Consider the following 24,424-nt stretch of genomic DNA (forward strand, 5'->3'; position numbering starts at 1 on the left):
TTGATATTTTCAGTGACATCTCGGTTATTTAGAAATGTGCTGTTCAGCCTTCATGTGTTTGTTTTTTTTTAACTGATTTTTTTTTTTTCCTGTAATTGATATCTAGTCTCATTCCCCAATGACTCAGAGGGTAAAGAATCTGCCTGAAATTCAGGAGACACAGGTTTGATCCCTGGGTCAGGAAGATCTCCTGGAGAAGGAAAATGGCACACCACTCTAGTATTCTTCCCTGAAAAATCCCATAGACAGAGGAACCTGACATGCTACAGTCCAAAGAGTTGCAAATAGTCAAGACACAACTGAGGGACTAACCACAGCAGCAAGCACAGAGAGTTGTGGTTAGAAAGTGTGCTTGATATGATTTTAATTTTCTTAAATTTACTGAGGCTTGATTTGTGACCCAAGTAAAGAGCCTCTTGATGAAGGTGAAAGAGGAGAGTGAAAAAGCTGGCTTAAAACTCAACATTCAAAAAATGAAGATCATGGTATCTGGTCCCATCACTTCATGGCAAATAGATGGAGAAAAAAATGGAAACAGTTATAGACTTTTTTCCTTGGGCTCCAAATCACTGTGGACAGTGACTTCAGCCATGAAATTAAAAGGCTCTTGCTCCTCGGAAGGAAAGCTATGACAAATCTAGATAGTGTATTAAAAAGCAGATATCATTTTGCCAACAAAGGTCTGTATAGTCAAAATGATGGGTTTTCCATTATTCATGTACGGATGTGAGAGTTGGATCATAAAGAAGGCTGAGCACCAAAGAATTGATGCCTTCCAATTATGTTTGAGAAGACTCTTGAGAGTCTCTTGGACAGCAAGGAGATCAAACCAGTCAATCCTAAAGGAAATCAACCCTGAATATTCATTGGAAGGACTGTTGCTGAAACTGAAGCTCCAATACTTTGGCCACCTGATGCGAGGAGCCAAAATTGGAAAAGACCTCAATGCTGGGAAGGACTGAGGGCAGGAGGAGAAGAGGGCAATAGAGGATGAGATGATTAGATGGCATCATTAACTCAATGGACATGAATTTGGGCAAACTCCAGGAGATGGTAAGGGACAGGGAGGCCTGGTGTGCTGCAGTTCATGGGGTCGCAAAGAGTCAGACATGCTGAGTGACTCAACAACAACTAATGTGATTTGGAGAATGTCTCGTGTGCACTTGAGAAAAAGCATATTCTGCTGTTTTAGAATGGAATGTCCTGAAGATATCAGTTAAGCCATCTGGTTTAAGGCTTGTGTTTCCTTATTAATTTCCTGTGTGGATTATCTATTCATTGGCAAAAGTGGGGTGATAAAGTCCCTTGCTATTATTGTGTTACTGTTGATTTCCCCTTTTATGTTTGTTAGCATTGTTACCTGGAACACCAGAGGGCACTTTGCCCAAAACTTCGATTACTATACTAGAGTGCATTCTGATAGGCCTGGCCTGGGTCATATGCCCAGGTGTTTGGGGTTTGTCAGGAGGTGAGAGTGGAGAAGAGAATCATCCCATTCATCATACAATCTAATTGGATTGCACTGAATGGGAGAGAGAATGTTATCCAAAAGAAGAATGCTGGACACAGAAACAAAAGGTCCTACAACAAATAAGAAGAATCAACAAATTCTGAATTTGTCAACAATCATCTGAATTCAATTCTTGACTTCCTTTCTTTTGTTAAAAAATTATTTTACCAAAATATAGTTGACTCATAATGTTGTGTTAATTTTTACAGTAGAGCAAAGTGATTCATATATATATATATATATATATATATATACACATATATATATTCAGATGTGTGTGCACTCATCTCACATGCTAGTAAAGTAATGCTCAAAATTCTCCAAGCCAGGCTTCAGCAATACGTGAACCGTGAACTTCCAGATGTTCAAGCTGGTTTTAGAAAAGGCAGAGGAACCAGAGATCAAATTGGCAACATCCACTGGATCATGGAAAAAGCAAGAGAGTTCCAGAAAAACATCTATTTCTGCTTTATTGACTATGCCAAAGCCTTTGACTGTGTGGATCACAATAAACTGTGGAAAATTCTGAAAGAGATGGGAATACCAGACCACCTGATCTGCCTCTTGAGAAATTTGTATGCAGGTCAGGAAGCAACAGTTAGAACTGGACATGGAACAACAGACTGGTTCCAAATAGGAAAACGAGTACATCAGGGCTATATATTGTCACCCTGCTTATTTAACTTCTATGCAGAGTACATCATGAGAAACGCTGGGCTGGTAGAAACACAAGGTGGAATCAAGATTGCCGGGAGAAATATCAATAACCTCAGATATGCAGACGACACCACCCTTATGGCAGAAAAGTGAAGAGGAACTAAAAATCCTCTTGATGAAGGTGAAAGTGGAGAGTGAAAAAGTTGGCTTAAAGCTCAACATTCAGAAAACGAAGATCGTGGCATCCGGTCCCATCACTTCATGGGAAATAGATGGAGAAACAGTGGAAACAGCATCAGACTTTATTTTTGGGGGCTCCAAAATCACTGCAGATGGTGACTGCAGCCATGAAATTAAAAGACGCTTACTCCTTGGAAGGAAAGTTATGACCAACCTAGATAGCATATTCAAAGGCAGAGACATTACTTTGCCAACAAAGATTCGTCTAGTCAAGGCTATGGTTTTTCCAGTGGTCATGTATGGATGTGAGAGTTGGACTGTGAAGAAGGCTGAACGCCAAAGAATTGATGCTTTTGAACTGTGGTGTTGGAGAAGACTTGAGAGTCCTTTGGACTGCAAGGAGATCCAGCCAGTCCATTCTAAAGGAGATCAGTCCGGGGTGTTCATTGGAAGGAATGATACTAAAGCTGAAACTCCAGGACTTTGGCCACCTCATGTGAAGACCTGACTCATTTGAAAAGACTCTCATGCTGGGAAAGATTGAGGGCAGGAGGAGAAGGGGACGACAGAGGATGAGATGGCTGGATGGCATCACTGATTCGATGGACGTGAGTCTGAGTGAACTCCGGGAGTTGGTGATGGACAGGGAGGCCTGGCATGCTGTGATTCATGGGGTCGTAAACAGTCAGACACGACTGAGCGACTGAACTGAACTGATATACACACATATGTTCTTTTTCATATTCTTTTTCATTATTGAATATAGTTCCCTGTGCTATACTACATTAAGACTTTGTCATTTAATCCATTCTATACATAACAGTCTGCATCTGCTAATCCCAAACTCCAAATCCATCCTTCTCTCTTAGCAAACCACAAATCTGTTTCTCTATGTCTGTGAGTCTGTTTCTGTTTTGTAAATATAAAGTTCACTGTGTGATATTTTAGACTCCAATTGTAAGTGATATATAGTATTGAGTTGGCTAAAAAGTTTGTTCTAGTTTTTCCATACCATCTTGTGGAAAAATCCGACAAACTTTTTGGCCAACCCGGTATTTCTCTCTTTCTGAGTTACTTCACTTAGTATGATAATCTCTGTGTTCATTCATGTTCCTGCAAATGGCATTTTTTCTTTATTTTTTATGGCTGAGTAATGTTCCATTGTGGAGAAGGCAATGGCACCCCACTCCAGTACTTCTGCCTGGAAAATCCCATGGATGAAGGCGCCTGGTAGCCTGTAGCCCATGGGGTCGCTAAGAGTCGGACACGACTGAACGGCTTCACTTTCACTTTTCACTTTCATGCATTTGAGAAGGAAATGGCAACCCACTCCAGTGTTCTTGCCTGGAGAATCCCAGGGACGGGGGAGCCTGGTGGGCTGCCGTCTATGGGGTCGCACAGAGTCGGACACGACTGAAGCGACTTAGCAGCAGCAATGTTCCATTGTATACATGTACCACACCTTCTTGATGGACATTTAGGTTGTTGCGAATAGTGTTGCTATGAATGTGCAGGTATGTATCTTTTTGTTGATTCTTCTTATTTGTTGTAGGACCTTTTGTTTCTGTGTCCAGCGTTCTTTTGGATAACATTCTCTCTCCCATTCAGTGCAATCCAATTAGATTGTATGATCAATGGGATGATTCTCTTCTCCACTCTCACCTCATCACAAACCCACAAACACCTGGGCATATGACCCAGGCCAGGCCAATCAGAACGCACTCTAGTATAGTAATTGGAGTTTTGGGCAAAGTGCCCTCTGGTGTTCCAGGTAACAAATTATAGAGGGCATCTTGCTGCTAGTGGAGCATGTCTGTAAATGCAACTGAACAGAGGTGTGGGGAAAGAGTTTGATTATATTCTTTTTACCTGTGGTGGTATTTTTCTTTTTTTCCTCTTCATTGAGTTTAAATTACTTATAGCTTAAGAGTAACACTACTAATAGCAAATATTTATATGATGTTTATTACATACCAGGCACCATTTTAAGGGTTTTATATGTACCGACTTATTTACTCACTATGAGTTGATTCCGTCATCATCCACATGCTATGAAAGGGGGAAAATAATAGGTATGGAGAAGTTGAGTAACATGTTCAAGCTGGTAAGTAATAATGAGCCAGAATTTGAACTGAGAAGGTCTTACATCAAAGTTCATGGTCTTAGCTACTCTACTGAGCTGCTTCTCTGAATGATAGATCAACTAGGACTCTGAATATCACTTTCCTTTGCTAACTCAGAGATGATAATTGCTACATTTAGCCTTGAGCACTAAGCTCTTGAAGGAAGTACTGGTGAAAGTGTGGTCACAAGTCTCCAGAGGTGGCTTCCAGCAGTTCCTTCTCTCTCTGTATATGCATGCTCCCATCAAGAGGCAGAGGTTATCTCTCTTGTCTGGCCTTATGACTGCCTTTGATCAGTAGAATGTAGCAAAACTGATGTCCTAAGACTTCTGAGTGCAGACTTTAAAGGGACTGGTAGTTGCTGCTTTCTGATTCTTGGACTCTAGCTGACATGCTGTAAGTAACCAAGACACATGGAAGAGAACAAAGGCACTGTATTTGACAGCTCCAGTTGAGCTTCCCAGACAACAGACAAAACCAGCTGCCAGCCATGTGAGTGAGCTATTCAGTGTAGTCAGATACCTAATGACTTTAGCTCTCACTGACATCACATGGGGCAGAAAAACCACCCAGTGGAGCCCATCATCCCACATAATAATCAGAGATAATAGCATATTGTTATTTTAAGCCAGGAACATTTAAGCCACAGCAATAGGTAATTGAAAACAACCGTCATGCCTCTAACTACCATGATTATATGGCTACTCCTACCATTATTTGGCCTATAGGTATAGTTTTTTCATAGCTAATCCATAAGGCATACAAGCAGTTCAAACCTTTGAGACTGATGAGCTAATAAAACAAATGAGTGGTAAAGATTTTCAAAATGTCAATATTGTATAATTTGTATTTCAATCCTGTTTCCTTTTATCTCATGCCCATTAATGATGAGCCTGTATTAATCTTTATAATATTGGAAGTTTATGTAGTTGTCATAAATTTATCGTTATTTATAATTACTTAAAGTAAGTCTTCAGCGGGTCCCAGTGGATAGTACTATACAATGCATCTGTGAGCCACAGAGGTGATTTCACAAGAATATGAACTTTCCAGAATTACAGAAATCTTTGCTACTATCCATATTTAATTTGATCCCATATTTACTGCTTACATAGTTAACTTATTACCCTAACATGTAAGAACAATATATTGCTTTCAAATAGCTTCCAAAAATTATTAGGCCTAAACAAATTTTATTTGTTCCATATATCTGAGTTTATTCTTTCAACATAAACAACAGAAAAATAACTAGTCATTTCTTGTGTATTAGTAGGAGATATACTTTGCTGAAAGTGACAGAAAACCTAACTAGAAGCAACTTAAATAATTAATGAATTTGGTCATCTGGCATGAAATATAAGGAAGTTCAAGACTGATGTGGCACCAAACAATGCCATCAAGGATACAGGGTCTTTTTGTCTTTCTTCTCTACCAGTTTTGCTAGGTAGCTTTCATCCTCATAGTCTCAAGATAGTTACTATGTCTCCCAACAGCAATCTGTTCTAGAAAGGAAGATTTTGGAAAATGAAGAGGATCTTCATTTTATATATATTGTGATTATATCAATTGATAAATTGTGACATGGCCACCCTTGGCTACAACAGTCTTCAAAGTAGAGAAAGACAAGGGAAGTTGGAATAGGGGTTGAATAAGCCAATCAATTGGACATGGAACAGTAGACTGGTTCAAAATGGGGAAAGGAATACATCAAGGCTGTATATTGTCCACACTGCTTATTTAACTTATATGCAGAGTACATCATGTGAAATGCTGGGCTGGATGAAGCACAAGCTGGAATGAAGATTGCCAGGAGAAATATATCAGAAATACCTCAGATATACAGATGACACCACCCTTATAGCAAAAAGTGAAGAGGATTTGAAGAGCCTCTTGATGAAAATGAAAGAGAAGAGTGAAAAAGCTGGCTTAAAACTCAACATTCAAAAAGTGAAGATCATGGCATCCAGTCCCATCATTTCATGGCAATTATTGTGGGGAAACAATAGAAACAGCGACAGACTATATTTTCCTGGGCTCCAAAATCACTGCAGATGGTGACTGCAGCCATGAAATTAAAAGACACTTGCTCCTTGGAAGAAAAGCTATGACCAACCTAGATAGCACATTAAAAAGCAGAGACATTACTTTGCTAACCGAGATCTGTATAGTCTATGGTTTTTCCAGTAGTCATGTATGGATGTGAGAGTTGGACTATAAAGAAAGCTGAGCGCCAAAGAATTTATACTTTTGAACTGTGGTGTTGGAGAAGACTCTTGAGAATCCCTTGGACTGCAAGGAGATCAAACAAGTCAGTCCTAAAGGAAATCAACCCTGAATATTCATTGGAAGGACTGATGCTGAAGCTGAAGTACCAATACTCTGGCTACCTGATGTGAAAAATTGACTCATTGGTAAAGCCCCTGATGCTGGAAAAGATTGAAGGCAGGAGGAGAAGGGGATGACATAGGTGGAGATGGTTGGATAACATCACCGACTCAATGGGCATGAGGTTGAGCAAACTCTAGGAGTTGATTGATGGACAGGGAAGCCTGGCATGCTGCAATCCATGGGTTCGCAAAGAGTCGGAAACAACTGAGTGACTGAACTGAACTAAAGCCACTCTATACCCTACAACATGCTAGGGTGAACATAGTGAAACTTGAGTTGAATCATGAAATAGGAGTTGGAATTAGCTAGACCAACAGGAGCACTCATCTCACACACTAATAAAGTAATGCTCAAAATTCTCCAAGCCAGGCTTCAGCAATATGTGAACCATGAACTTCCAAATTTTCAAGCTGGATTTAGAATAGGCAGAGGAACCAGAGATCAAATTGCCAACATCTGCTGGATCATTGAAAAAGCAAGAGAGTTTCAGAAAAACATCTATTTCTGCTTTATTGATTATGCCAAAACCTTTGACTGTGTGGATCACAATAAACTGTGGAAAATACTGAAGGAGACTGGAATACCAGACCACCTGACCTGCCTCTTGAGAAACCTGTATGCAGATCAGGAAGCAACAGTTAGAACTGGACATGGAACAACAGACTGGTTCCAAATAGGAAAAGCAGTATGTCAAGGCTGTATATTGTCAGCCTGCTTATTTAACTTCTATGCAGAGTACATTGTGAGAAATGCTGGGCTGGAGGAAGCACAAGCTGGAATCAAGATTGCTGGGAGAAATATCAATAACCTCAAATATGCAGATGACACTACCCTTATGGCAGAAAGTGAAGCGGAACTAAAAAGCCTCTTGATGAAAGTGAAAGAGGAGAGTGAAAAAGTTGGCTTAAAGCTCAACATTCAGAAAACTAAGATCATGGCATCTGGTCCCATCACTTCATGGCAGATAGGTAGGGAAACAGTGGAAATAGTGGCTGACTATTTTGGGGGGCTCCACAATCACTGCAGATGGTGATTGCAGCCATTAAATTAAAAGACACTTACTCCTTGGAAGGAAATTTATGACCAACCTAGACAGCATATTAAAAAGCAGAGGTATTACTTTGTCCACAAAGGTCCATCTAGTCAGGGCTGTGGTTTTTCCAGTAGTCATGTCTGGATGTAAGAGTTGGACTATAAAGAAAGCTGAGCACTGAAGAATTGATGCTTTTGAACTGTGGTGTTGGAGAAGACTCCTGAGAGTCCCTTGGACAGCAAGGAGATCCAACCAGTCCATTCTAAAGGAGATCAGTCCTGGGTGTTCATTGGAAGGACTGATGTTAAAGCTGAAACTCCAATACTTTGACCACCTGATGCGAAGAGCTGACTCATTTGAAAAGACCCTGATGCTGGGAAAGATTGGGGTCAGGAGGAGAAGGGGACGACAGAGGATGAGATGGTTGGATGGCATCACTGACTCGATGGACATGAGTTTGGGTATACTCTGGCAGTTGGTGGTGGACAAGGAGGCCTGGCGTGCTTCAGTCCATGGGGTTGCAAAGAGTTGGACACAACTGAGTCACTGAACTGAACTGAGACCAACAGGAGAGAAGGGCAGCCCAGGCAGAGAATATTGGCCATACAGACATGGGACCTATGATGAACATGCCTGGCTCAGAGTACACAGTTGATCTGTTGACAGCCAAAGTTAGAGAGAGATGCTGGGGACAAAGCAAGCAAGGCCTGAAAGCTATGTTAATGAATATGGTCTTTATCATGCAGGCAGGAGTGAAAAGTATGCACCTGTGGGGTAGGAAAGATCAGATTTGTGTTCAGAAAGCAGAAAACAGATTTGTAGGTACCTGAGACTACAGTCAAAAGACTGCTGAACTCATCAAGGCAAGACACAATAAAGGCCTGAACTTTAGTGATGGTGGCATGGAGGGAAAGAAGGGCTCAGATTTTAGACATCTTAAAAGAGAGTAATAAACATTTACTTGATGATTGGTTAGTTATGAATGGCAACCCACTCCAGTATTCTTGCCTGGAGAATCCCATGGACGGAGGAGCCTGGAGGAGCCTGGTGGGCTACAGTCCATGGGGGTCGCAAAGAGTTGGACATGACTAAGTGAGCAACTTAACTTAGTTATGAAGGTAGAGAAGATTCAAAGTTGAATACCAGCTTCTGGCTTACGCAACAAGGGCTTAATGGGGCCATTCATTGAGGCAGTGAAGATGGGAGGAAAAGCAAATATTAGATAGCAAGTGGATATTTGAGACTGGAGGATGAGAAGAGTCAGTGACCCAGACCGTTGCTAATACAAATATCTTAACTAGTTCCTCTGCTTCCAGTCTTGTCCCTTTCAATCTGTTCTTCATTAAGCAGTTTGAATAATCCAATTAAAATGAAAAGTAAATCATGTTCTTCTGTTTACTTAGTATCATTACAGTATTTTTTTTCTTTTAGTGTTAATGAGCACATACTCTGGCACTGAGCTAAGGGCTTATTTCATTTAATTCTCATTCTTTGAGATGGCTGTTGCTACTATCTATCTCCATTACAAAGGGGTTCAGAGAGGTAAAGTAACTTTCCAGGATTTCCTCTGGTCCTTACTTAATAAGCACCAGGGCTGGGTTTTAACTTCATGTCTGGCCTATCTGACTGCAGGGTCTGTTGTTCTTAACCCTTCTAGTATGTGTCTTTCATGTGTCTTTCATGCTTAAATGGATAAGAGCACTCCATATCCTTCAAAGTATGCATGATCCTCTATCCTTTTGCTCCGCACATCATTACAAGGCCATTTGGATAGACATTTTATTAATTGTATAGATGAATAAATCAAAGCACAGAGGTAATAAAGAACTCCAATTCCTTATTAATCCATCCATTCTATAAATACATATGGATCAGATACTAATAAAGGAAATTAAGATGCAGAAGGCTTAAGTTGCTTGCCAAAATCCCCATGACTACTTGCTTGTAAAAGCGGAGATTAGAATTTTGGGGTTCAGTTCTGTGTTCTTCATGAGAGGGGAATACTGCTTCTAAGCTGCTACGGAACTAAACCACAGCTTGGGTTGGATCAGGAGTAAAAGCAGATTCAAATTATCCTCCACTTTTTCTTTCTTCCCCATCTCTTACTCACTAGTTTTTTCAAGGTTGGTTTCTGAAAAATAGTCTTGGCATTCAGCAGTTGTGGAAGAACTATCAGATTTGTCTTCACAGCTTCCTCAGTAAATAGGAGGAGGAAATGACAGGGATATCCATTTTAGCTTGATAGGAGATTTTTTAAAATGATGGTTGCTTGTCCAGAGTGAGACAGATTTCCCAGAGTGGCTATAAGATTTCCCTTCCCTTGTATCACACAGTGTCAAGTAGAATTCAAGGCCCTCTGTGGCTATACTCGTTCTAAAAATAGATGCTGCTTCTACTGCTGTCAGTGATTGGATTAATTCCAAATTAATTCATTAATTGAGTTGGTAACTTAGGTTCTTAGGTGGGACCATCTGATTAGTTGAATAGATGTCGCATGTCACTTTTCTGGCTGTTGGGAAGCGGGGTGAGAAAAAATCTGCCCCTCTTCTTGACAAAAAAGAAAAGAAGCGGTTAACCTTTAAAATTCTTCCAGACTTAAGAAGCTGTGATTCCATGGTACATCATCTCATCCTAGGTTTTGGTGCATCATCTTATAGAGTCATACATGTTACCACTGATGTTACTTGGTGTTGGTGTTTTAAATGATACATGGCTTTAATGGTAACTGTCATAACAGACTCCTTTTCCTTTCTCATCTTACAAAACACTTTTAGTTGTTCTCTACCTTACAACTGTTAAAGGTTGAAGAGGGCATGAGTGGCAAACTGTGGGTGGTGCTGGATTAAAGCCAGCTAGTGAATTTCCAAGTGTCCTTTCAGCATGGCATATCTTGGTGAATTTACCAGCATCTGGTCTTCAGTTTTACATTCCCAGAAAGACAATTTTTTCTGTGCTTCAGAATTTATCTGACTCATGGAAATTGAGTTGTGCACATTAAACTTACAAGAAAAGCCAGAATTCTAATTAGTTAATTTATAATGAGAAATAAAATCTTCAAGCATTCCAGTCATGTCAGACTAATAAAAGCATTCTCTCTCATTAAAAAAAAAAAAAAAAAAAAAGCTGTATAAAAAGCCAAACTCTAGTCAGAAGGTTGCCAGTCTGTTTGGAATCAGAGTGAAGGGGATTAGCTATATGATTACAGTGATCAATGGCCTCAGACTTTGAATGCCTGATTGTAATAGGACTTTTTGGCTGTACGTAAGAGAAGGCACAATTAAAATTACCTTGGGCCCAAAAGGGAGTTCATTGAAAACAGCACTCAAGTACCTCACGGAACTCTGGGAAAGTGCACTGAAGGGTTGAGTTTCAGAGACTGCTGAAATCAGGACTAGAAAACCTCCAGGATTCTCTTCCTGTTGGCTTCATTTGCTCCCCGTGATTCTCATCACAGGAGAGTGACCCTTTCCCATTAGTGTTTCTTAAGATATTTCAGGGGAGAGCTCTGACAGACATGAGCTGGAGTCTGATGTTTGGACCTCTCATCTATGGATAGTGATGGAGTGGTAGAGGAGGCATAGCATAGGCTTGCTCCTGTGACTCCAGACATGAATTAAAGTAAAAGTTGTCTGCCATAAGTTGGACTGGAGCCCTGACATTGATATACTCCAGCTCTGTTCTACTCATGAGCCAGAATACCCCTTCCCCAGAATATGCCAAGAACCAATGCTTCCTTTCCCTCTCTCTCCTTTTGCTTTCCCGCATTTCTCTGAAGGCCATTTCTCTTCTATGGACTTTTTCTTTCCTTCCTTATGTTCTTTATTTGGGTACAGCTTTAAGCTGATATCTGAGAGGAAGATTCATGTTGGTCTTTCATATTTTTATTCTCAAATGATAATTCGATTAAATACATCACTTAAAGACTGTTACTCTCTTCTTCAGATTTATAGAAAAGAAAAGGAGAATCACTAAGAGTTTATAAGTAGCCATAACTGACTGAAAGTCATTATTCAGTACTGTAAAAGTTTCCATGTTGTCTAGCTATATCATTGCCTTTTCAGTTAATCTTCTACCTCTGTTTACTTAGAATTCTCATTGAATTGAATTCTCTATATTTCTTTATGTTTTAATTTATTTTATTGCTTTATTCATTTAGTAAATACTTTTCAGTGTCTACCTTGTATCAGGCTCTATACCTGGAGGTGATAATAAAGAAAGGGAAAAGGGCCTGATCTTCATGACCCAGATAATCACAATGGTGTGATTGCTCACCTAGAGCCAGACATCCTGGAATACGAAGTCAAATGGACCTTAGAAAGCATCACCAGGAACAAAGCTAGTGGAGGTAATGGAATTCCAGTTGAGCTATTTCAAATCCTAAAATATGATGCTGTGCAAGTGGTGCACTCAATATGCTAGCAAATTTGGAAAACTCAGCAGTGGCCACAGGACTGGAAAAGGTCAGTTTTCATTCCAACGTCAAAGAATGTTCAAACTACTGCACAATTGCACTCATCTCATACGTTAGCAAAGTAATGCTCAAAATTCTCCAAGCAAGGTTTCAACAGTAGTGAATCATGAACTTCCAGATGTTCAAGCTGGTTTTAGAAAAGGCAGAGGAACCAGAGATCATATTGCCAACATCCATTGGATCATCGAAAAAGCAAGAGAGTTCCAGAAAAACATCTACTTTGCTTTATTGACTACACTACAGCCTTTGAGTGTATGCTGTTACTGCTAAGTCACTTCAGTCATGTCCGACTCTGTGCGACCCCATAGACGGCAGCCCACCAGGCTCCCCCGTCCCTGGGATTCTCCAGGCAAGAACACTGGAGTGGGTTCCCATTTCCTTCTCCAATGCATGAAAGTGGAAAGTGAAAGTGAAGTCGCTCAGTCGTGTCCAACTCTTAGCGACCCCATGGACTGCAGCCTACCAGGCTCCTCCATCCATGGGATTTTCCAGGCAAGAGTACTGGAGTAGGGTGCCATTGCCTTCTCTGCTTTGAGTGTATAGATTACAACAAACTGAGGACAGTTCTTCAAGAGCTAGGAATACCAGACTGCCTAACCTGCTTCCTGAGAAATCTGTATGCAGGTCAAAAAGCAACAGTTAGAACTGGACATGGAACAACGGACTGGTTCCAAATTACAAAAGGTGTATGTCAGGGCCGTACATTGTCACCCTGCTTATTTAACTTATATGCAGAGTACATCATGAGAAACGCTGGGCTGGATGAAGCACGAGCTGGAATCAAGACAGCCGGGAGAAATATCAATAACCTCAGATATGCAGATGACACCACCCTTATGGCAAAAAATGAAGAACTAAAGACCCTCTTGATGAAAGCAAAAGAGGAGAGTGAAAAAGTTGGCTTAAAATTCAACATTCAGGAAACTAAGATTATGGTATCCGGTCCCATCACTTCATGGCAAATAGATGGGGAAACAATGGAAACAGCGACTGACTTTGTTTTCTTGGGCTCCAAGATCACTGCAGATGGTGACTGCAGCCATGAAATTAAAAGACACTTACTCCTTGGAAGAAAAGCTATGACCAACATTGACAGCATATTCGAAAGCAGAGACATTACTTTGCCAACAAAGGTCTATCTAGTCAAAGCTATGGTTTTTCTAGTAGTCATGTATGGATATGAGAGTTGGACTATAAAGAAAGCTGAGCACCAAAGAACTGATGCTTTTGAACTGTGGTGTTGGAGAAGACTCTTGAGAGTCCCTTGGACTGCAAGGAGATCCAACCAGTCCATCTTAAAGGATATCAGTCTTGAATATTCATTGGAAGGACTGATGCTGAAGCTGAAACTCCAATACTTTGGCTACCTGATATGAAGAACTGACTCACTGAAAAAAACCCTGATGCTGGGAAAGATTGAAGGCAGGAGGAAAAGGGGATGACAGAGGATGAGATGGTTGAATGGCTTCACTGACCCAGTGGACATGAGTTTGAGCAGGCTCCAGGGTTTGGTGATTGACAAGGAAGCCTGGAGTGCTGCAGTCCATGGGCTCACAAACAGTTGGACACAATTGAGTGCTGAACTAAACTGAAAAGGGCCTGAACTCGGGGGATGGGTTTCTGCCTGCTTTAAGTGAGTTGAGAGATGCCCAATGCTAGCTTTCAAGGTCGACCTGCCCAAAGCAAACTTTGATATTTGAATGATAATCATATTTGAGTCATAACATCAGGTGAGAATAAAGTAGGAGAATAAGTTTATTTATAGTCATCTATTCACACTTAAACTTTTTAAGATGGAATATTTCCAAATAAAATACTTTCAAACACTCATCAACTCATTATCTGGTTACAATGTAAGTTAATATTTTTAATCAAATTTGCTCTACAATTTTTTTGAAAAATGATTTATCTAGTTATCCAATATATCCACCCTGTTGATGGACCCATTAGATAGTTTTCAAGTTTTTATTATTGCAAATAAGGCTTCATTGAATATCTGTATACATGTACATATGTCTCCTTCAATATATATGCAAGGGTTTCTTTATACTCATGTATGAAACGAGTCACCAGTCCAGGTTCGATGCACGATACTGGATGCTTGGGGCTGGTGCACTGGGATGACCCAGAGGGAGGGTATGGGGAGGGAGGAGGGAGGAGGGTTCAGGATGGGGAACACAGGTATACCTGTGGCGGATTCATTTCGATATTTGGCAAAACTAATACAATATTGTAAAGGTTAAAAATAAAATTAAAAAAAAAAAGTGTTAATGTATTTGCATTAAAAAAAAAGATGTGTGCATCTTCAATTTTGTAAAAATATTGCCACCAATAGTGTAGTAATATCTTCATTCTTTCAGATTTTTATCAACATTTAGAAAAATTTTAGTTTTTACCAATCTAATGGATATAACATGTTATATCTTGTAGTTTTACTTTGCATTTCACTAATCACTAAATTTGTCTGAATTTTAAGTTTTAATTCATTTTAAAATTTCATTAGTCATTCTGATTTTTCTAGTATGAATTGACTGGTTATTTAAAAAACCCATTTTTATGAGATGTTGTCTTTTATTGATTTGTAAGAATTTATAAAATATGGGCTAATCTTGCTTTAGTTAATTTTATATTATAATAACTCCTAGTCTTATAACTGTTTATACTGTCTTTTGAGCAATAGAAGTTTTAAATTAAAATTTAATCAAGACCTATATATAAAATATCAAACATTAAACCTTTTAGAAATTATATATATACACATACACATATGTAACATATGTTGAGCCATCCATTATAAATCAGTTCTTTATGTCCTTTTGATTTTTTTATACATTTTCTGCATAAATGTCAATCTTCTATTGTATTCCTATAGGAAGCTCAGAGATTTTATTGCAATTATAAGTGGGATTTTACCACTAATTACACTTTCTAATTTCTTGTTATTGGTGTATGGCTGTTATATTTTTGTATATTGATCTTATATCTAACAACCTCCCTGAAAGTTGCCTATTTTTATGATTTGTAGATTCTTTTGGGTAATCTAATGTACAACCTTATCATCTGTTGGAAAATGAGAATATTGTTCTTCCATTCACATTAGTATATTTGTGCTTCGTTTTCTTGTTTTACTGTATCTGCCAGAATCTTTAGTACATCATTGAATACAAATGTTGATGGAGAGCTTCTGTGACTATTTGGGAAAATATTTCTTGGGAGGATTTTCATCAGTTTAGTTTTGATTTTCACTTATTGTTTTCTTCTTATAGTAATGTTGCCTTTTGCTGTTTAAGTATATTGAGATTTCTTGGAATAGTAGCAACCATGTAATTGTACAAAGAGGGAATGAAAGTTGGGCAGTTTCCTCAATATCTTGGTTCAGGAGTGCCCTCTTCTGTTGAATCAGTGAAATGAGCTTTATTTCATTAATGGCATCTTTTATGAAAGAGTGGTGGTTCTAGGACCCTTAACTTGTGGGCTTAATTTCTTATTTTTCTTTACCTTGTTAGTTTTCTAGAGGCAGTGCCTTCCCAAGACCTATTGTGGTCTTTCATAATTTCCAAGTCTTTTTCTTCGAAAGCCGATGTTCAAATCCTCTAGTCTCAGGCTTGTTTTCAGCATTTTCCCAGCTTGTTCTCAGTATTTCTCTTTCTCCTTTTCCATGTAATCCTTGCCTGATTTTGCTCCTAAATGGGCTCTGGATCTGCTTCTACTGATTCTGGATTGTTCTCCCACCTCTGTGTAAACAGAAGTTTGTAGTCTTTTCTAGCCTCTGTTATACTCTATGCATCAATACTTACATGATTTTGTTTGCTGTTAATCTATACGGTATTGGAAGATGTATGTAGATATAGGTTTAAGGAACCCAAGTTCTAGGCCATGTGGTTCATTCTTCCTCTATAACCATGAATTAGTCATTTTATCCTAGTGATTCTGTCATTTTTTGTCTTACATGTTCTCTGTGTTGTTAGGTTTGTTGATTTGGGATTATTATGTCTTCTTTAGTGACTTATTCCTTTAATCAGTAAGTAATGATCTTTATAACTAATAATTTTTGATTCAATATCAATTACATATGATATTAATAAGAACAGTTGCTTTTGGTTAATATTTGCTGAATATATATTTTTAATATCCTTTTATTTTCAAACATTTTTTGGAAAATAATTTTATTTTAGGTGTAAAAAGCATAGAGTTGGGGAGAAGATCAACCAAGATATAGAGTAGGAGGACATGGAACTCACTTCCCCCCATGAACACATTAAAAAATACATCTACACGTGGAAAAATTCTCACTGTAAGCTAACTAGAAACTGGAAGAAAGACCTCTGTTCAACCAAGACTATAACAAAAGTACACATGTAATTAAGTAGAGAGGAAAGAAAAGCAGTCAACCTGGAATCTGTGCCCCTGGGAGGGGACCCAGAAGAAAAAGATTGCATGAGTGGAGACATGCCCCAGAGACTGAATGGTTCAAGTCACACATCAGGTACCCCAGTCCTAGGGCCCAGAAAAGGAGAGATGAGCCCCCTTGGCTGGCTGGAGGACTGCTGAGACTAATAGAAGGGTTATGTGAAGCCTGGATTCTGAGGCAGATCAGACGTCAATTGAAGACTGCTCTACTGGTTGCTGGGTTTCCTGGAAACACTTTGGCATGTGCCCCAGCCTGAGGTGAGCAAATGCTCTAGCCTCACTTACTTCACATCACAGAGATCTAGGACTGCCAAGACCAGGGAAAAAGCTTGGCCATGGGATACAAAAATGACTTGGTTCTCAGTGGAGGCACAATGGCCATTGTTAGTGCTAACTCAAGCAATGCCTCAGAGATAGCCCAGAACAGTACTGTGACCATGGCTAGTTTACCACAGCTCATGCACCAATATATGCCAAGAGTCTGGAACAAGACAAGGATGCCCAGTCTTGCCACTTCTATTTACATGGTATTGGAAGTCCTAGCCACAGTAGTCATATAAGAAAAGGGAATAAAAGGCATCCAAGGTGGAAGGGAAGAAATAAAATTGTTTCTATTGGCAGATGACATGATACTGTGTATCCAGTGAACCAGTGAATTTGCTCAGTCATGTCCAACTATTTGGGATCCCATGGACTATAGCCTACCAGGCTCCTCCATCCACAGAATTTTCCGGGCAAGAGTACTGGAGTGGGCTGCCATTTCCTTCTCCAGGGCATCTTCCCAACCCAGGGATCAAATCCAGGTCTCCCTCATTGCAGGTAGATGCTTTATCATCTGAGCTAACAGGGAAGCCCTGATACTGCATATAGAAAACCCTAAAATCTCCAAAAAAAACTATTAGAACTATAAATCAATTCAGTAAAGTTGTAAGATACAAGATTAATATACATAAATCTGTATATTATTAATCACTAATAATGAGCTTTCAGAAAGAGAAAGAAAAAAAGGGAGGGGGCTCATTTAAAATTGAATAAGAAATTATAAAATACCTAGGAACAAACTTAACCAAGGAGGTGAAATACCTATACTCTGAAAACTATAAAATATTGATTTATATTTTTATAAATTTAAATTGAAGATGATATTTAAAATATATAAAGGAAATTAGAGATGATATTTTAAAATGGAAAGATATCCCATGTTCATGGATTAGAAAATTAATATTGTTAAAATGGCCATACTTTTCAAAGAAAGCAATTAATGCAATCCCTGTTAAAATACTCATGACAGTTTTCATGGAACTAGAACAAATAATCCTAAAATTTATATGGAACCACAAAAGACTACTGCGTGTTAATGTGTGGCAAAAAATTTCCAACGTGATCGTCAGAAAAAATAACAAAGCTGAAGGTATCATTCTTGCTGACTTCAGAATCTACGAAAAAGCTACAGTAATCAAAAGAACATGGTACCGGCATAAAACCAGATACATAGATTAATGAGACAGACTAGAGAGTCTAGAAATAAACCCATGCATCCATGGTCAAATAATCTATGACAAAGTAGGCAAGAATATACAGTGGAGAAAAGACACTCTCTTCAATAAATAGTGCTGGACATAAAAACTGGAGAGCTACATGTAAAAGAATGAAATTAGAACATTCTCTAAAACCATGTTCAAAAAATAAATTATAAATGGATTAAAGACCTGAATGTAAGACCAGATACCATAAAGCTCCTAGAGGAAAACATAAGCAGAACACTCTTTGACATAAATCATAGCAGTGCTTTTTGGAGTCTGTCTCCTAAAGCAAAATAAATAAAAACAAAAATAAACAAATAGGATAACAAATAAAACTTAAAGGCTTTTGCATGGCGAATGAAACCACTGACAAAATGAAAAGATAACCTATTGAATAGGAGAAAATATTTTCAAATGCTGTGATCAACAGGGGGTTAATATCCAAAATATATAAATAGCTCATATAACTCAATATAAAAAAACGAACAACCCCATTAAAAATTAGGCAGAAGACCTGAATAGACATATTTCTGAGGAAGACACACAGATGGCTAAGAGGCACATGAAAAGCTGCTCAGTATTGTTAATTATTTGAGAAATGCAAATCAAAACATTAAGTGGTCCACTGGAGAAGGGGATGGCAAAACACTTCAGTGTTCTTGCCTTGCGAACCCCATGAACAGTATGAAAAGGCAAAAAGATAGGACACTTAAAGATGAACTCCCCAGGTCAGTAGGTGTCCAATATGCTACTGGAGATCAGTGAAGAAATAACTCCAGAGAGAATAAAGGGATGGAGCCAAAGCAAAAACAACACCTAGTTGTAATGGGACTGGTGATGGAAGCAGGGTTCAATGCTGTAAAGAGCAATATTGAATAGGAACCTGGATGTTATGTCCATGAATCAAGGCAAATTGGAAGTGGTCAAACAGGAGATGGCAAGAGTGAACATCGACATTCTAGGGATCCGTGAACTAAGATGGACTGGAATGGATGAATTTAACTCAGATGACCATTATATCTACTACTGTGGGCAGGAATCCCTTAGAAGAAATGGAGTAGCCATCATGGTCAACTAAAGAGTCCAAAATGCAGTATTTGGATGCAACTCAAAAATGACACAATGATCTCTCTTCATTTCCAAGGCAAACCATTCAATATCATGGTAATCCAAGTCTATGCCCTGACCAGTAACGCTGAAGAAGCTGAAGTTGAATGGTACTATGAAGACCTACAAGATCTTCTAGAACTAACACCCAAAAAAGATGTCCTTTTCATTATAGGGGACTGGAATGCAAAAGTAGGAAGTCAAGAAACACCTGGAGTAACAGGCAAATTTGGCCTTGGAATAAGGAATGAAGCAGGGCAAAGGCTAATAGAGTTCTGCCAAAAGAATACACTCATCATAGAAAACACCCTCTTCCAACAACACAAGAGAAGACTCTACACATGGACATCACCAGATGGTCGACACTGAAATCAGATAGATTATATTCTTTGCAGCCAAAGATGGAGAAGCTCTATACAGTCAGCAAAAACAAAACCAGGAGCTGACTGTGGCTCAGATCATGAACTCCCTATTGCCAAATTCAGACTGAAATTGAAGAAAGTGGAGAAAACCACTAGACCATTCAGGTATGACCTAAATCAAATTCCTATGACTATACAATGGAAGTGAGAAATAGATTTAAGGGACTAGATCTGATAGACCGAGTCCCTGATGAACTGTGGATGGAGGTATGTGACATTGTACGGGAGACAGGTCAAGACCATCCCCAAGAAAAAGAAATGCAAAAAACCAAAATGACTGTCTAAGGAGGCCTTACAAATATCTGTGAAAAGAAGGGAAGTGAAAAGCAAAGGAGAAAAGGAAAGATATACCCATTTGAATGCAGAGTTCCAAAGAATAGCAAGAAGAGATAAGAAAGCCTTCCTCAGTGATCAGTGCAAAGAAATAGAGAAAAACAATAGAATGGGAAAGTCTAGAGATCTCTTCAAGAAAATTAGAGATACCAAGGGAACATTTCATGCAAAGATGGGCTTGATAAAGGACAGAAATGGTATGGACCTAACAGAAGCAGAAGATATCAAGAAGTGGCAAGAATACACAGAAGAACTGTACAAAAAGATCTTCATGACCAAGATAATCACAATGGTGTGATCACTCACCTTGAGCCAGACATTCTGGAAGGTGAGGTCAAGTGGGCCTGAGGAAGCATCACTATGAACAAAGCTAGTAGAGGGGATGGAATTCCAGTTGAGCTATTTGAAATCCTGAAAGATGATGCTGTGAAAGTGTTGCACTCAATATGCCAGCAAATTTGGAAAACTCAACAGCAGCCACAGGACTGGAAAGGGTCAGTTTTCATTTCAATCCCAAAGAAAGGCAATGCCAAAGAACACTCAAACTACTGCACAATTGCACTCATCTCACACACTAGTAAAGTAATGCTCAAAATTTTCCAAGGCAGGCTTCAGCAATACGTGAACCATAAACTTCCAGATAGATGTTCAAGCTGGTTTTAGAAAAGGCAGAGGAACCAGACATCAAATTGCCAACATCTGCTGGATCATCGAAAAAGCAAGAGAGTTCCAGAAAAACATCTATTTCTGCTTTATTGACTATGCCAAAGCCTTTGACTGTGTGGATCACAATAAACTGTGGAAAATTCTGAAAGAGATGGGAAAAGCAGACCACCTGACCTGCCTCTTGAGAAACCTGTATGCAGGTCAGGAAGCAACAGTTAGAACTGGACATGGAACAACAGACTGGTTCCAAATACGAAAAGGAGTATGTCAAAGCTGTATATTGTTACCCTGCTTATTTAACTTATATGCAGAGTAAGTACATCATGAGAAACGCTGGGCTCGAGGATGCACAAGCTGGAATGAAGTTTGCTGGGAGAAATATCAATAACCTCAGATATGCAGATGACACCACTCTTAATGGCAGAAAGTGAAGAAGAACTAAAGAACCTCTTGATGAAAGTGAAAGAGGAGAGTGAAAAGTTGGCTTAAAGCTCAACATTCAGAAAACTAAGATCATGGCATCTGGTCCAATCACTTCATGGCAAATAGATGGGGAAACAGTGGAAACAGTGGCTGACTATATTTGGGGGTTCCAAAATCACTGTAGATGGTGATTGGAGCCATGAAATTAAAAGATGCTTGCTTCTTGGAAGGAAAGTTATGACCAACCTAGACAGCATATTAAAAAGTGGAGGCATTACTTTGCCAACAAAGGTCCGTCTAGTCAAGGCTATGGTTTTTCCAGTAGTCATGTTATGGATGTGAAAGTTGGACTATAAAGAAAGCTGAGTGCCAAAGAATTGATGCTTTTGAACTGTGGTGTTGGAGAAGACGCTTGAGAGTCCCTTGGACAACAAGGAGATCCAACCCGTCCATCTTAAAGGAGATCAGTCCTGGGTGTTCTTTGGAAGGACTGATGTTAAAGCTGAAACTCCAATACTTTGGCCACCTGATGCGAAGAGCTGACTCATTTGAAAAGACTCTCATGCTGGGAAAGATTGAGGGCAGGAGGAGAAGGGGACGACAGAGGATGAGATGGTTGGATGGCATCACCAACTCAATGGACATGGTTTTGGGTAGACTGTGGGTGTTGGTGATGGACAGGGAGGTCTGGTGTGCTGCAGTTCATGGGGTTTCAAAGAGTCAGACATGACTGAGTGACTGAACTGAACTGAACTGACTGAATCAAAAGAAAAATGAGATATCACCCTACACCTATCAGAACAGCTATCATTAAAAAAGAACACAAATAACAAATGTGGGTGTGATATGGAAAAAACGGAACCCCTGCACACTCTTGGGAATGTAAGGCACAGACTGTGGAAAACAGTATGAAGTTTTCTCAAAAACTAAAAATAGAACTACCTTATGATCCAGCAATTACACTCCTGAGTATATTTCCAGAAAAAAAAAGGAACACTAATTTGAAAAGATACATATACTGTAATGTTCAGAGCAGCACTGTTTACAATTGCTAGGATATGGAAGCAACCAAAATGTCCTTGAACACATGAATAAAGATGTGGTATATATATATATATATATATATATACAGTGGTATATATATACAATGATATATTTTACTCAGCCATACAAAGAATGTCATCCTGCCATTTGCAGCATCATGGGTGGACCTAGAGAATATTAGGCCTAGTGAGAAAAGTCAGACGGAAAAAGACATACTGTATGTTATCACTTATCTGTGTAATGTAAAAAAATAATAAAACAAACAAATGTATATAGGAAAACAGAAACAGACCCATAGAAAACAAGCTAGTGGGCTACCAATGGGGAGAAGGAAAGGAGGAGGAGGAAGATCGGAGTATGATATACAAAACCACTATGTATAAAATAAACAAGCTCAAATATAGATTGTACAACACAGAGAATTATAGCCATTATTTTGTTATAACTGTTAATGAAGTATAATCTATAAGAATACGGAATCACTATGCTGTACCTAAAACTAATATAATATTATAGATAACTATACTTGAAAACCAAAAACCAAAAAAAAAAAAAATACTAGTACAAAAAACACCCCATAGAGTTGGGCTATATAATACAGCTTGATTTTCAATCTAAGTTTGAGAAAATATTTTCACTGATGGGTTTAATTCCTTTACTTTCTTTGTGATTACCCAAGGTGTTTAGTTTTTTATGATTTTAATTGTCTTCTGAGCAGAAAAAAATTTTCACGTTTTTTTTTTAATCCTTTCCTGCTTTCTATTAGAGTGTTCTTTAAAAATTTTAAATAATATCCTATTTGCTGGTTTGAAAGTTACACTTCTAATTTTTGTTCTTTTAATTGCCAATACTCATACTTTTAGAATCACCTAGAGCAGGGGTCCCCAACATCCAGGATCTAATGCCTGATGGTCTCCAGTGGAGCTGATGTAATAATAATAGAAATGAAGTGCACAATAAATGTAATCTGCTTGAATCATCCCCAAACCATGTCCCCCCATTCCCAGTCTGGTAAAATTGTCTTCCACGAAGTAGGTCCCTCTTGCCAAAAAGATAGGGGACCAATGACCTAAACGGCTTGTTAAAGCAAGATTGTGGGGCCCACTCCTAGAATTTGTAATTAAGTGGACTTGGCGTGACATCCAAGTATTTGCATTTCTAACAAGTCCCCAGATAATGCTAATGTTGCGCCTCTGGAAATCACATCTTGAAAGTCTGACAGTAATTAATTGGTGGTTGCTGCTGCTAAGTCGCTTCAGTCATATCCGGCTCTGTGCGACCCCATAGACGGCAGCCCACCATGCTCTCCCATCCCTGGGATTCTCCAGGCAAGAACACTGGAATGGGTTGCCATTTCCTTCTCCAATGCATGAAAGTGAAAAGTGAAAGTGAAGTCGCTCAGTTGTGTCCAACTCTTTGGGACCCCATGGACTGCAGCCCACCAGGCTCCTCTGTCAATGGGATTTTCTAGGCAAGAGTACTGGAGTGGGGTGCCATCTCCTTCTCCGAATTGGTGGTTAGCACCAGATAAATATTAGCATCTGTACCCAGTAACCATTCTTAGTTGACATCCTAGTTAGTTTTGAATTCTTCTACTTGTTCTCTACCCTCCCATCAGCTCAGTCATATGTTAAAATGTTTAAATGTCCTTTTTCCTGGTATTTTTAGGTTTGCAATTCTCAGATGAATTTCTTTGACCATCTAATCCCATAATACTGCCAGGAACAGAATCAGGACAGTAATTTCTCATAGGAGAAAAAAATTTTCCCCAATTCTGAGTACTAGACAGAGAGAAACTTTCTTGCAAGCTTCCCTAGTCTGATGGCTAGAGTTTCTTTGGTCTCTTTTATATGTAGGTACAACATTTACAGACTCTTGACTAGAAGCAGCAGTTTAGTTCTGGTGAGATACAGTATGTAGGGTCACAAAGAGTTGGACACTTAGCACACACACATATGGAGGTACAGCCTTTACAAACTCCTGATTATAAGTAGCAATTTAGCTCTGTGCCTTCTGTGAACCCAAGGTCATGTCTCCTGCCCTTGATAGGCAGTTCAAACTCCAGCTTTGAGTCTTAGACTGTGTTTGTAAGACTTGGGGGAGAAGGATGTATTTCACTCAGCATTTCTATGTA

General features: G+C 39.1%; 1 protein-coding gene across 5 annotated transcripts in view; it reads left to right on the forward strand.

Annotated features, from left to right (window-relative positions):
* The window catches only part of CFAP95 (cilia and flagella associated protein 95), a 161,063-nt gene that overhangs the window by 111,909 nt on the left and 24,730 nt on the right, over nucleotides 1–24,424 (forward strand). The gene's annotated exons all lie outside the window — the stretch shown is intronic.

Source organism: Bos javanicus, chromosome 8, assembly GCF_032452875.1.
Source record: "Bos javanicus breed banteng chromosome 8, ARS-OSU_banteng_1.0, whole genome shotgun sequence".
NCBI lineage: Eukaryota > Metazoa > Chordata > Mammalia > Artiodactyla > Bovidae > Bos > Bos javanicus.